Source organism: Lagenorhynchus albirostris, chromosome 14, assembly GCF_949774975.1.
Source record: "Lagenorhynchus albirostris chromosome 14, mLagAlb1.1, whole genome shotgun sequence".
Taxonomy (NCBI): domain Eukaryota; kingdom Metazoa; phylum Chordata; class Mammalia; order Artiodactyla; family Delphinidae; genus Lagenorhynchus; species Lagenorhynchus albirostris.
The window spans coordinates 9,595,879-9,609,446 of record NC_083108.1 but is presented as its reverse complement, the minus strand read 5'-3'; the positions used below and the strand labels follow the sequence as shown (position 1 = coordinate 9,609,446).

At 39.6% G+C, this 13,568-nt stretch overlaps 1 pseudogene; it reads left to right on the top strand.

The window, feature by feature from the left end:
* The first annotated feature begins 3,803 nt into the window (after positions 1–3,803).
* Positions 3,804–5,005, top strand: LOC132504175 (importin subunit alpha-8-like; annotated as a pseudogene).
* The last annotated feature ends 8,563 nt before the right edge of the window (positions 5,006–13,568 follow it).

Here is a 13,568-nt window from a genome sequence, read left to right as displayed (position 1 = left end):
GCATAAAAGGCAACCCATTGCCTGCTTCTCTGGAATAATAATTCCAAAAACGGTTACTTTGAGGGAATAAAACTTTTTAAACATACGCCTTCCAACCTCTGCAGATAATACTGCAGAAGCCTTCAGTTAAGATGCCTCCCTCCTTTTAAGTGAGTGTCACTGATGTCTGTCACGTGGGCTCCCAACATCGCCTGAAAGTTTGTTTCACTCAGATTGGCTCAAATTTTAAGGGCAGTCACAACATGATCAAAATAAATGTCTTTATTTTTTAATACAGCAACTATTCCCCAAATCTTATTTTACTCAGTACTCATGTACATGTTTCTGTGTGTCTTTATCAATAAAGCAAATCTTCATCTTAAAACCAAGAATAACACCATGAAAGTCAAATCCTTTCACCTATCAAAATTGGCAGAAAATTTTCTGACAAAGTAATAATTACCACGGATGCTTCAACAGCTCTGCTGCAGTTATCATTATAGATTTTATAGATTTGGTGACAGTGAAGCTTTCTGACATTACATTACATAAATTAGGGTATAATGTGTTAAATTACTTCCCCAGCAAGGAGATGCAGGTCTGAAAGAAGAAACACTCAGAATCTTGAGTATCAGATAATCAGAAAAGATAAATTATTAGAGGTCAGTTAGTCCATTATGTATTTATTTCCTTGATAAATGCCATATAAAATAGATATTTTGCATTCTAATTGAAAGATTTTAAAATATAAATGCTAAATAAAATTGCAGTGAATTGACTCACCCTTAGACTGACTATAATTATCTCTGATTTCTTAGCACATTTAGCTGACAACAAAAAAATCCAACAGAGAACATTGGGGTCACTATTTCCTTTGGAAAAAGGAGATATATTTCATTTGTAATGTTGCTGATATTAAAAGCGGATATATTTTCTGACTTAAACACTGTTGGATTTACTGGCACTTTAAGAATAAGCAAGAAGAGCTTAAGAAGTTGTTTTCTGTAATTGGAGAAATGCTTCCTCTGGAATTCTTGGAACCACGTTTCCCAAATTGTTTTGCATTTTTTGCATTTTGGCTTCTGACCAGATCAAAATATTTTGTATTTGTGAAGGCCCCGCTGAGACTGTACAAATCTGGTTGGAGTAATTGGGTATGTTGGACTGTATTGTACTGATTAGTCAGAAAGAGAGTACTTAAGTGACATGGACCATCTTCTCTAGTTTTTGTAATAGAAACTAATTTCTTACGTTAAGTACATGCTTCCTTTGTATATTAAGGAGCTTTAGAAACCTGCTCTTTTGGTTGGCTTGGGAATTTGAGAGTGAACTTCTTGGCAGTAGAACACCATCAAGAATCCAGAATCCAGAGTTAGTGGAGAGATAACATATACCCAAAGGCAGACACCAACAGAATCTAGAAACGTTGCAGTAGATATTTCTGCTCTAAGTTGTGATAGATGCACTGTGTGTGTGTACGGCAAAATGTTGTTAGCCTACTGAATATCGTATTACTGTCCGTCTTGAATGTAGTTTGTCTCTACCACAGAGCTGGGCAGAGAATTCCAGCTCTGATTCTTTTCCTTGGAGACTGGCACCAGTTCATGTTTTCACAGTCAAGCACACTGACAGAGAAAGATCTTCCTGGGACTTTCCGAAGCTAGAAGGCAAAATATTTATGTGAACTCAGTTGATATTTCTTAAAACAGCTGTTTTGGGAAAATGACACAGAGTCTGATAAAAGTATGTCAGCTTTTTTTAATGTCAGAAAAATCCCTTTGAGACAAAGCAAGATCTGTTTTTCCATGGCTCATTGTAAAACCTGAAATGATGTTGGAAAAGGACTATTCTGAGTAAATGTCTTTAACTTTGAATTTGTAAATATTTTTACAGTTTGAAAGGATAAGTTAAATGTCAATAAAACAGAAGACTTTATATCAGTGATGAAATTGCTTTAAAAATAATCTTAAAACTATTTGTTTTATTTTCAGTGTAAAAGCCTACAATTTACAAAGTGGTACTAGATTAATTTCTAGTTTAATATGATAACCGCTTGTTTTTTAACCTTTGTGATCTATTTTTAAATTAATTTTTAAAGCAGTATTTGCAAAGAAGTTTTTATCAAATACATAGCACAACTGAGAGTTGTCATATTTTTTTCCATATAATTGATTTAGTCTATTCTTTGAATACATAAAAGTGATTAAAAATGTCGCTTACACACAATAGGAAAATGTGTTCATTACCATGATAGAATATTGTCTGAAATCTACAGTGCCTAGTAGCTTTTCTACTACACTATTCAGGTTTCTCCGCCTTTGATACTGCTGTCTGCAAGGACTCTGCCCAATCTTCTGTAAAGGGCTTGCCCTACTGGAGATCTTCCACATCTGCCAGTAGGGACTCTTATATCTTCATATTCCTTCTTCCCAAGGTTAAATTAATGGCCTATATCAAATCTCATGACCTAATGTCCACATGTATCATCCTTAAATGAATGCAACTACTCAATATTTCCATAGCTATTGAGTTTTACTGAATCATACAAATCAGTTCCTCTATAAAAATAGACAGCAAAGTCAGTTTAGCCTTTTATTCTCCCACACGACCTACTATGTTTTCTAACCAGCCTCTCTCCCATTCTCCATTTGCATAGGTTTAAAACAAATGTACTCTTTTCAGATATTCTCCACCTCGCTGCAAATCACATCAATTGTGACCTCACTTTCCTGTAACAATTCTCTAAATGAACATTCCTTTTCACCCACTGGTTTCCTTTCCCTTCCTGGTACAAAGGGTCCCATCCCTTTCCTTTTTATATTCTATGGTAATTCATCTTTGTTGTTTATCTACTTATAGTCCCTTTTCTTTTAAACATGCTTGAACCCAACATAAAAAAATAAGAACAAATTAAAACTCTCTTCCATCATTCATTCTCCTTCCCTTCTTCAGCTCTAGTGCCCACTTTTCTGCTGTAATTGTTAACAAACTTTTCTGTGCATACTCTTTCCCTTTTGCTCCTTCTGTTTGCTCTGAAATACCCTTAATATTAACCAGATGTCCAAGTAACAAGTAGGGTGCATAATCATAGCTATTTTAGAATTATGACACATGGATGTTCTTAGAGAAGACAGGGAGGAGTGATTGCTGACCTGGAGTAGCTGAGCAATTCTTAATGTATCCGTTGCACTAATTTAGAAGTACATCCTTGGCTGTGTAATAACTGCCAGTCTAGTCTCACAATGTAAATTATAATCTTCTTGAAAATTGATACTATCTGTTAGATTTATGTATTACTTTACTCCATAAATAGAAGTGCTTAGTCACTATTTTATGGGAAATGAGAGAAAGTGTACACATAAATGCAAGTGTAAATAGAGTCCCTAAGCACAGCACCTTACAGACTTCTGAGAAGCTCAGAAATATCACCAGAAGTGCGCATTGTTCTTTTCTAGGGTGATTCACCCCCAGCATATCTGGGTCATAGAACTTGTGCTGACAGAAGGCAGGATCATAATGAAAAACCATTGCATTGCCTAAGGAATGTTAATGAGAATTATACATTTTAAAAACTTTTTAATGTACTAATAATTTTCTTCTTTCAAAATAGCTTTGGATTTTAGAAAAGTCAAGTATTATCACTACTAATCTACAGATGAAAGAACTGACACCTAAGAAAGTTAAATAACATTGTAGGTGATAGCAAGTTGTGTGTTCTATTCAGTTATGAATTGGAAGTTGGCTTTGGGCTTTGAATATTGCTTTCTTTCTATCTCATTAGTCACAGTGGCTCCCTGATAGGTGGTTTACTTCTTCTAGTCAATATGCCAACTTCAGAAGCTCCAGAAGAGAGCCTGAGAGAATTTATGGCCCAGGCAAAGATGCATCTATAAGGGGGCAACAGAGGATGGCAGTCAGCCTAGGGCTCTGGAAGGTGGAGAAGAATGGGCAGGCCTTAAAGAGAAGGAACATCACCAGCCTTTCCCCAACCCAGCATCTGAAAAGCTGACCAAATTGACCAGCCTCACCTTTCATGAATAATAAATGCTGTGAATACCTCAGATCCAGACCTATATTTCTCGGCTGCCCAGGGGGCCAGGAAAAGAGCCCTCCTCTAACACTGATTGTTGAAGCAGGGCTCATTCCCAGGCTGGTGGAGTTCCTGAAGACATCACCACTGTTCGTAGCTAGAGGCAGCCTGGGCTCTGACCCATTTTGCTTCAGGGACTTGGGAGCAGACCCTAGCCAGCCACTGGGGAAGGGCGGGGGCATCCAGCCCTTGACTGAGCTCTTGCCTTCCTCTCGTAACTGTGTGTGAACAGGCAGGGGGTGCTCTTGGTAACAGAGCAGGTGACGGCCCACAGTTGAGACATCATCTGGAGCAGTGCCATCCCACACCTGCTGGCCCTGGTGTCATCAACCAGTCCAGTCTCAATGTTATGGAACATCACATGGACCTTGGCCAACCCGTGCTGAAACAGGAGCCCCTGCTCTCAGAAAAAGCAGTCAAGTAGATATGGCCCATCCTCTCCTACCTCCTGCACCTCCAGGACAGCGAGGTTCTCTCGGACTGTCCTGAGCCCTGTCCTACCTCAGCGAGGGCTGCAGCAAGTGCATCAGCCTCGTGATGGATGCAGGGGTCCGCCCAGTCTGGTCCAGCTCTTGTCCAGCTCAGAACTCAATGTCTTAACCCCCTCTCTCCACACTGAGGGGTCATCGTCCCTGGAGCAGGCCACAGACCCAGGTGGCATTGACACAGGCATGCTGAGCGTGCCCCCGCAGCATGGATAGGGCCCATGTCCTCCATCCAGAGGAGGCAGCCGGGACCCTACCAGCCCCTCCAGCAGCTGGTTGCTTGTGGCGTGATGCTCCCTTGGCGGCTCTGCTGAAAAGTGGAAAGTTTAATGGCCAGAAGGAGGCTATCTGGGTGACGGCTAACTTCACAGCGAGGGGCACTGTGCACTGGCTGATCCCGCCTGTCCACTCTGGGGTCTTAGAGCCACTGATGGATCTGCTCACCGTGTAAGACATCCTGGACACCATCTGTTACACCCTCCAGATAGCAGAGAAGCTTGCTTTCTTTCTTTCTTGTTTTCACGACAATTTTATTTATTTTTTAAAATTTATTTATTTATTTTTGGCTGCATTGGGCCTTCGTTGCTGCGTGTGGGCTTTCTCTAGTTGAGGCGAGCGGGGGCTGCTCTTCGCTGTGTTGCGCGGACTTCTCATTGCGGTGGCTTCTCTCATTGTGGATCACGGGCTCTGGGCGCACGGGCTTCAGTAGTTGTAGCACACGGGCTCAGTAGTTGTGGCTCGCGGGCTCTAGAGCACAGGCTCAGTAGTTGTGGCGCACGGGCTTAGTTGCTCCGCAGCATGTGGGATCTTCCCGGACCAGGGCTCAAACCCGTGTCGCCTGCATTGGCGGGCAGATTCTTAACCACTACGTCATCAGGGAAGCCCAGCAGAAACCTTTCTGAGAAGGAAACCTGTGTCTTTTCATAGAAGAACCCCAAAAGGTAACTTCTTTAAGAAACAGCACTCCTGTATCTTATTATATCATGGGTGTAAAGCTTTTTAAACTGAATGTTAATAAAGTTGAAGCTTTCACCCCATCTATCAAAAATATATATATCACTGTAACTACACACTTCCACACATACAGGCCCTTGCCCCCAAACCCAAAAGACCTGTACCTCAAATTGAGTGAGGCATTGTAAAGTATGACAATTTCAGTGATTTTCTGCTGTGCAAAAGCATGAACTTGAGGTTTTCACACACTGAAGTTGCCCAAACTGGGGAATCCTAGAAAGAAAAACCCACACTGGAGTTCCCAGGAAATGGAAAGGAAAGTTTTAAATGCATCACCTTTAGTTTATGGGAGGAATCATAACCAAGAGACAGAGCCAAGGTAGAGACTTATTTAAAAAAAAAAGAAAAAAACAGAAACAGGTAGAAAATATAAAAGAGCAAAGTCCATCTCATTACTTTCGTAAGATAAAATGATTTAAACGTGTAGCTCAAGAGAGGTGGTACCTGGCAGTTCCTCACAGGTTGAACTGAACCATTTGTCATAACTTTTGTTACACCTGACAAACTCAGGTTTTCACATAAATTATGAAGTTACAGAATTGCCATCCTGTTTCATTCATGGCAGGTTTTCCTCTCAAAAGCCTTGGAACAACTTTAGGATACTACAGTAAAGCCCCTGAGTATCATGTGATAATTTAAAGATATTAACGTACCTACAGACACTTATTCAATACTTTTTGGTGGAAGGAAGTGTTATTTTATATCTGGTTAGTGAGAGAAATCTTGTTAAGTGAGATTCTGGAGACTTGAAGAAATTGGGGGAGAAAGAATGAAATATATTTTATCAAACAAATGCTTTTTTTAAAAGCATGTAAATATTTCTTGATATAATGGAAGCATCCGTGAAATAGAGAACCTTTTTATTAGTATATAGATAATGTAAACAGATCTAATCTGTTCTTCAGGTTGTTTTCTGATACCTTAATAACTTAATAATTAGAATGTGTTAGGCTAAATGTTTTAAGTTTCTCCTAGATAAATTGTGCACAGAGAGAAGATAATTGTGCTTGGAGAGAAGTAGTGTACATGAATTATCACTACTTTCAAATAATACAGCATCAGAGTAATTTAAGAATGACCCTAGTCTTAAGCACTGATGGTGTCACTGACTGCATCATTCTGATGTGTATATTAAAGACTTTTCCATGGCTACATCTTTTATTAGATTAACTTCAATGAATTAGACATCAGTTAAATAGATTAAACATTAATGTTAATTTTAATAATAAAGCTAAGGACACATTTGTTTCTTGTGGCCTTTCTATGTGAGGCTGGTTATGTTTAACCTTTGTTATGTTCCTGGCTCACTTCTTATGAATCAGTCAGAAGGGTGCCTGATTGAGGCTGCAGGTGGCATAAATCAGTATTTGATGAAATCTGTGTTTAAATGGGAATAAACAGAGTAATTGGCACTTAATTAACATCAGCGATAAGATGAAGTAACAAGCCTATCTTTGAGTGCATATGGATTTTTGTAAAAGTCTACTGCTGTTTGCTTCCAATCCAAGTACTCTTGAATAAAGCTTTATGATATATTTAGCTTCTATTGATGTATTGGTTTCTTAGCCAGATTCTAACGTTGTGTTTACCAAAATCTATGATATTGCTTAGATAAACAAATTGTTATGTTCAACTGTTACACTGTTTACCTGAAATTATGTTCACTGTGCATATACATATACGCGTAATTATATTATGTATAATTCTATGTAACTACTGTACCTCAAATTTTATTGACAAAATATGCTCATTAAGATTAGAAGTAGTGGGCTTCCCTGGTGGCGCAGTGGTTGAGAGTCTGCCTGCCGCCGATGCAGGGGACGCCGGTTCGTGCCCTGGTCCGGGAAGATCCCACATGCCACAGAGCGGCTGGGCCCGTGAGCCATGGCCGCTGAGCCTGTGCGTCCGGAGCCTGTGCTCCGCAACGGGAGAGGCCACAACAGTGAAAGGCCCGTGTATCGAAAAAAAAAAGATTAAAAGTAGTTACACATACACATGTATAACCGAATCACTTTGCTGTACACCAGAAACTAACACAACATTGTAAATCAACTATACTTCAATAAAATTTTAAAAGCAAAAAAAAAAAAAAAAGGTTAAAAGTAGTGATGAATTTTTTTCTTTGTTACTAATGTTTTGCCAAACTCCCATAATTTAATTTTTTTCTGATGTTTTCTCACCTGGAACACCAAGCAGTAACTCTGGATCATGAATATTTCTTTTTAGTTAATACCAGTTATTTTATGATACCTGAACCTGCACCTCAGCTTCTCAATATATAAAACAAATAAAACTACTTTTATTGTCAATAGTACAATTTTTAATACAAAAGCAATACATGCTTAACTTAAGGGAAAAATATTTGCAGATCAAGAAATAGAATGATGGAAAAGCCTGTACATATAATCTGTCTCCAAAGAAATCATATTCCTTTTTGTCAACAACTAACTCTCATGGCCTTGGGCTCCTTACTTAATTCTAGACTCCCTCGATGTCCTTGCCTCCAAAGTGGACAGTTGAACCACATGATAGTTTAGGTTGCTTGTTGTCTGAAATTGTGGTCTAGACATGCTTCTTTTCCCCAAAATACAGCACTTTGAGTCCTGAGCGTCACTCCCTCTTCACCAGTTCACGCCACTTCTGCTGCTTGAAATACAGTCCCCACCTCAAGCCCACTCCTCCAGTGCCTGAAATGGACATTTCCTCTCTGATTTAGGGTACTTGAAATATATTTAGCTGATGAGAGCTCATAATCTAGAATATGTGATTTTATTTCAGTAGGTGGATAATTTACTAAGATTTTCTGTTTGATTTGCTAAATTAGAGAATAGTCTGTGAGGTAGACATTTATAAATTGCACTCTTTCGAGTCAGATGCCTGAAAATAAATCCATGTATCCAGGAGATAAACAGTATTCAGCCACGGCCTTTTCAGCACTCACCCCATGACCAGTGGGGAGATATATCTAGAAAAAGATTACTTCAGAACAGCATGAATACATTCAGATATCTGCTAAATGTCCAAATATTATTTAACCATGGTGACATTAGATATTTTATTATCATAAGTAGAAAATAATACTGTACCCGCGACTTACTCTTAATCATTCTTAGTAAGTTTTTAAAAACAATTTCCCATTTTAAAACTGTGAATCTGTAGAAATGATGAAGGCACTGATGTATATTAACTATGTGAGCAAGTCTATTTCTGATTTAGGTCTCAATTTTAAGGGAATTGTTCATTGTATTGAATGTTCTTTTAAGCAAATGGTAAATTTGCTCACGTGAGGAGTTAATAATGACACTGAAGGAAGAAAAGTTGCTTTTACAATAACAAAGAATTTTGAGTAAGTCATCAACATTAATCTAGAAATTGCTACCTGTGTAATAGTTACCATTTTAGGACACACTGTGGATTTTCTACTGTGACCTTTAATTGTTTAAATACAGACATTCCTTGACTTAGGATGGTGGTTTGGCCTACAGTTCTTTTGACTTTAAGATGATGGGAAAGTGACACACATTCAGTAGAAACTACTTCAAAATTTGAGTTTTGAGCCTTTCCCAGGGTAGTGATATGCGGTTCGATCCTCTCTCCTGTTGCTGGGCAGTGGTAGCTCCCAGTCAGCCGCGCAGTCACCAGGGTAAACAGCTGAGACACTTGAACAATTCTGTACTCAGACAACCATTCTGCTTTTCACTTTCCATACAGTATACAATACATTATGTGAGCTATTCAACACTTCATTATAAAACAGGCTTTGGGTTAGGTAACTGTAGGCTAATGTAGGTGTACTGAGCTCATTTCATGTAGGCCAGGCTAAACTATTATGTTTGGTGGGTTAACTTTATTAAATGAATTTTTTTTTTCCGTTACGCGGGCCTCTCACTGCTGTGGCCTCTCCCGTTGCGGAGCACAGGCTCCAGACGCGCAGGCTCAGCGGCCATGGCTCACTGGCGCAGCCGCTCCGCCGCATGTGGGATCTTCCAGGACCAGGGCACAAACCCGCATCCCCTGCATCGGCAGGCGGACTCTCAACCACTGCGCCACCAGGGAAGCCCTAAATGCATTTTTGACTTATGATATTTTCAGCTTAGAATGGGGTTATTGGGACATAACCTCACTGTAAGGTGAGGAAGATTGGTATATTATTAAATTAAATGTTCCAGGATATTCGGTCTTCCCTATTTTATTACCTTTGAGATATTAAGAGTACAGTGGAGTACTCTGACTACCGGGTTCTTATTTCTTTCTGGACTGGAGAGATCTCTTCCACCACCAAGCGCTTTGACCCCTCTCCCCTCTTAAAAATAAGAACCTATGGTTTAGGAAACAGGAAGCAGCTAAGGGACATGTGACTTCCTCTTTCTCTGCCTGGCAGTCTCATCCTAACTCTGCTCATTTTGACTTTCCAGGGGAAGGAACATAACAGCCCTCAGTCTACCAAGAAGAGCAACAGGAAAAGGTGACAAGCTCTATTTTTCATGACTTTATATCATAATTCACTTAGATTAAAAAAACTATGGATTTCTAAATCTTCATCCAGGAAAGAGATTTTCTGTATCAAAGATCAACTGAGACATGAATATGCTACAGGTTCACTCCTTCCATAGCAAGGTGGTTGCCAGGCAACCGAGAGCCGTCAAGGACTCTTAGTTTTTACAAATCTCCGATGGCTAGAGAGGACCACTGCCCTCCTCCTTGATGCACTGACAGGACTGTTGAATTGTGTTATTAGTTTTTGTGTGTTACTTGTTTGAGATGGCAATAGCAGCAGCAGATATTCCACATCAGGGAGTAGGATGTATGCTGTTTGGAATAGAGTAACAGGTCTTAGAGTTTAATTAGTAAAATAAGTATTTCAAGGCTGAAATGAGCAACAGAAAATGCACTTATCTCTGCTTTCATGTGCATCTCAGACCTGAAACTGTCTAAACTCTGAATAAGAGTTTGAATTAGCCATGCTATTGAACACAATTTACAGAGTGAAAATGATTACTATGATTAAAATTCTCAAGTTACATGTCTCTGGTTGAGAATGATAGTATATTATATTAGTAGTTGTGACAGAGGTCCTCTCAGGAAAAAAAGTGTTTGCTAAGAAGCATAATTTAATAATGGCTTTGGGTTGAATTTGAGCATCTGTCGGTTCTTTTGTGGTTTGTACCATTGAGAGGAGACAGTTTTCTAGATAATTGAGGTGGGAGAGTATAGAGTCCCAGCCTGGAGAGAGATGATTAAAAGTGGGGAGGTAGGAAAAAGTTACGGAAGGAAGAAGTCCCATAAACATTGCTATAAAAAGCAAACTTTCTTCATGACCATTAAAAAATGCTCTGTGTAAAGTTTATAAAATCCCAAAGTGCTTCATATGAGTGATTTTTGTAGCTAATAGGGAAGTTGATTAGGGACTAAGATTCATATTGTTTCACTGTAGATATAGCAAAGAAAAGGCATCCCAAGAAATCAAGAGGCAGAGAGGGGCAGAACATCACACAATGGAGGCTTAATTCTAATATAATAAGCAGGGCAGGGTGGAGAAAGCTCTTGACGTAGGTTGCGGTGGCCACGAAGGTTCTCCACTCAAATCTCATTCAAAGAACCCGCTTCTGGGAGCATAGCTGACTGATGGTCTCCAGTTAAAGTTGGAGCCTGGCCTCTTCCCAGCCAGTAATGGATCATGGCAGGGGGATTGGTGGGAGACACTCCTTCCCAACATTGGACTTTTTCATCGGGAAACTTTGCTCAGGTTGCTCCCAAGAGGCCTGGCGGAGACTGTCCAGGAGCTGTGCTGTGGTCTGAAGCTTTCTAACCGACGCTTCCTTCCCTCTTACTTTTCAAGGAGCGGTAGTCTGAGGTTTCCCTTGACTGTCCATCCTTACTGTTCACCTTTCACAGGTGTTTCCCCAATAAATCTCTGGTATAACTGTTCCCACCTTAACATCCACTTCTCACAGTAACACAGAGTTTAGCCTTGAGTCGAGAGGTTGGCAGCTGCTGTAAATAATCTACAGAGCCAGTATTTTTTTTTTTAATGTAACCTGTATTCTTCACTAGGATTAGGCAAGTAATAAAATCATACCCCCAAATGGCCAGGCTCCGTCCAAGAGGATATGCCTGCATACATGGTAAAATTTGGGGGAATGAGATTAGAGGTAAGACAATAGTGCTATTCCTTTCTCCTTTCTGCCCACACGCCCAAGTCAAAGGGACATTTTTCCTGTCTTCTTCATGTCTGGTATTCAATTGTTAAGACAGTTGAAACACATAAGTAGCCTAGGCAACATTTAAATAAATGATTTTCTTACTATTCAGTTTTTCCCATAAGCTATTTTGTAACAGTGCTAACACACATTTCTCTCAGGGGAGAAATCCCACCAGATTGTAGTTTCCACTCAGAGTTCAAATACATCTTTCTAAGATAATCTCAGCCTCAATATATTTCCCAAGGTCTGCTATCCAGTCTTATTCATTTCTACCTTATTATAAAGGTATGAAACAGATGGGGGAATATTTTTCTCATTCTACTCAGTACATTGAGTTTACTTCTTTTGAAGTACTCCTGGCAAACGTTCCCATTTTATTTTTGCATTAAAATATAAACTATATGATACAATCTCATTAAAATTTCAAAACTGAATATATATTTATGAATAATTGAATAGAGAACACTTTATACTCCAAAATTCCTATTTGAGAGAAAACTACGGTTTCGGAAGAAATATTGTGACAAAATGCTTTGGTTGTGCATAATACCACAAGACTGATACAATACTAATGGCCTCTCAACTGCCTTCTAGAAGAAGCTAGAAACACCTTTGGTGTTTCTGATCAAATATTGCTAAAAAAGTGTTGGGATTGGGAACTGAGTAAGAACTGAATGGTTCTAAATGTAAAAGAGAAGAACGTGAAGTATTTAAATGGAAAAGCTGGGACAGAGCTAAGAATATACAAGAAAGGCCACAATTTGTATTTTTGTATTTTATTCCTTCTTTTTCTTCTACCAGTTGACTAAAACTTTCTTTGTATTTTTAATTTTACATTTTTTTGAGACGGAGAGGATCTGATAACATTTGCTAATAGTCACTATCATGTAAGGCAGATATTTTGAAACCAGATCACCTTACAATTTGTTGTCTCAAGAGATGAGGGCCTATGGTAGAGAGTATGACCAACTGAAACTCCAACCTTTATAGAGAATTTGAGGCATGACAGTTTGCCTTAAATGAGGAATATGGGGATACATGGTAGCATTATTGAGGAGAAGGCATTGCTCAGTACCGTACTGAACTGATAGGAATGAGACAGTCTTGGGACATCAAGGTAGTGTCTTTTCCTGAAGCAAAATGTGGCCATGCTTACTGACCAGTAAAATAAATAACAGTAGTCTTCTTCTGGAGCAAAGGGCAGTCAGGCTTAATGTCCATTAGAAACGGTTCAGGGTTCTTTTTCTGTAACACACCCTGCTGTGTGTGTAGGTGTCACCTGGCCCTCTTCCTGCCACCCTCGGGGAATCGGAGAACTGGCACTAATACTTTGGTGCGACTGTTGGTGTGAGTAATAAAGTCCTCTGTCTCTGACCCAGGAGTGTCTTGTCTCCTGCGGACTTTCATGGAACTGCAGCAGCGTCGTGTGTTCGTCTGCAGGTAGACTAGAATCTCTGTCCCTTCATAGTTTTTAACAGTTTTGGTGACGAGGGTGGGATGCCGAGAGGAGCGTGGACTTCTGGAAGAGGACGGGCAAGAACCTCATGGGTTAATTAACATAATTTGAGGGAAGTCCGTGAAAGTTGTTAAAATGTATCGTCAGTCAGGTAACAAACTGTCCTCCTGTTAATGGATACCTACGAAGAAGTAGTTTCCAAGACAACTGCCTGACTTGTTGCTGACTCCCTTTGAGGGGAGAGTAGTTTCTCACCAATCGTTCAGGCAGCCTCAGGTTTAACTGCTCTAACAACAGTACTAACATTCAGCTAGTACTCTCGGAACTGATACAAGGAGGTA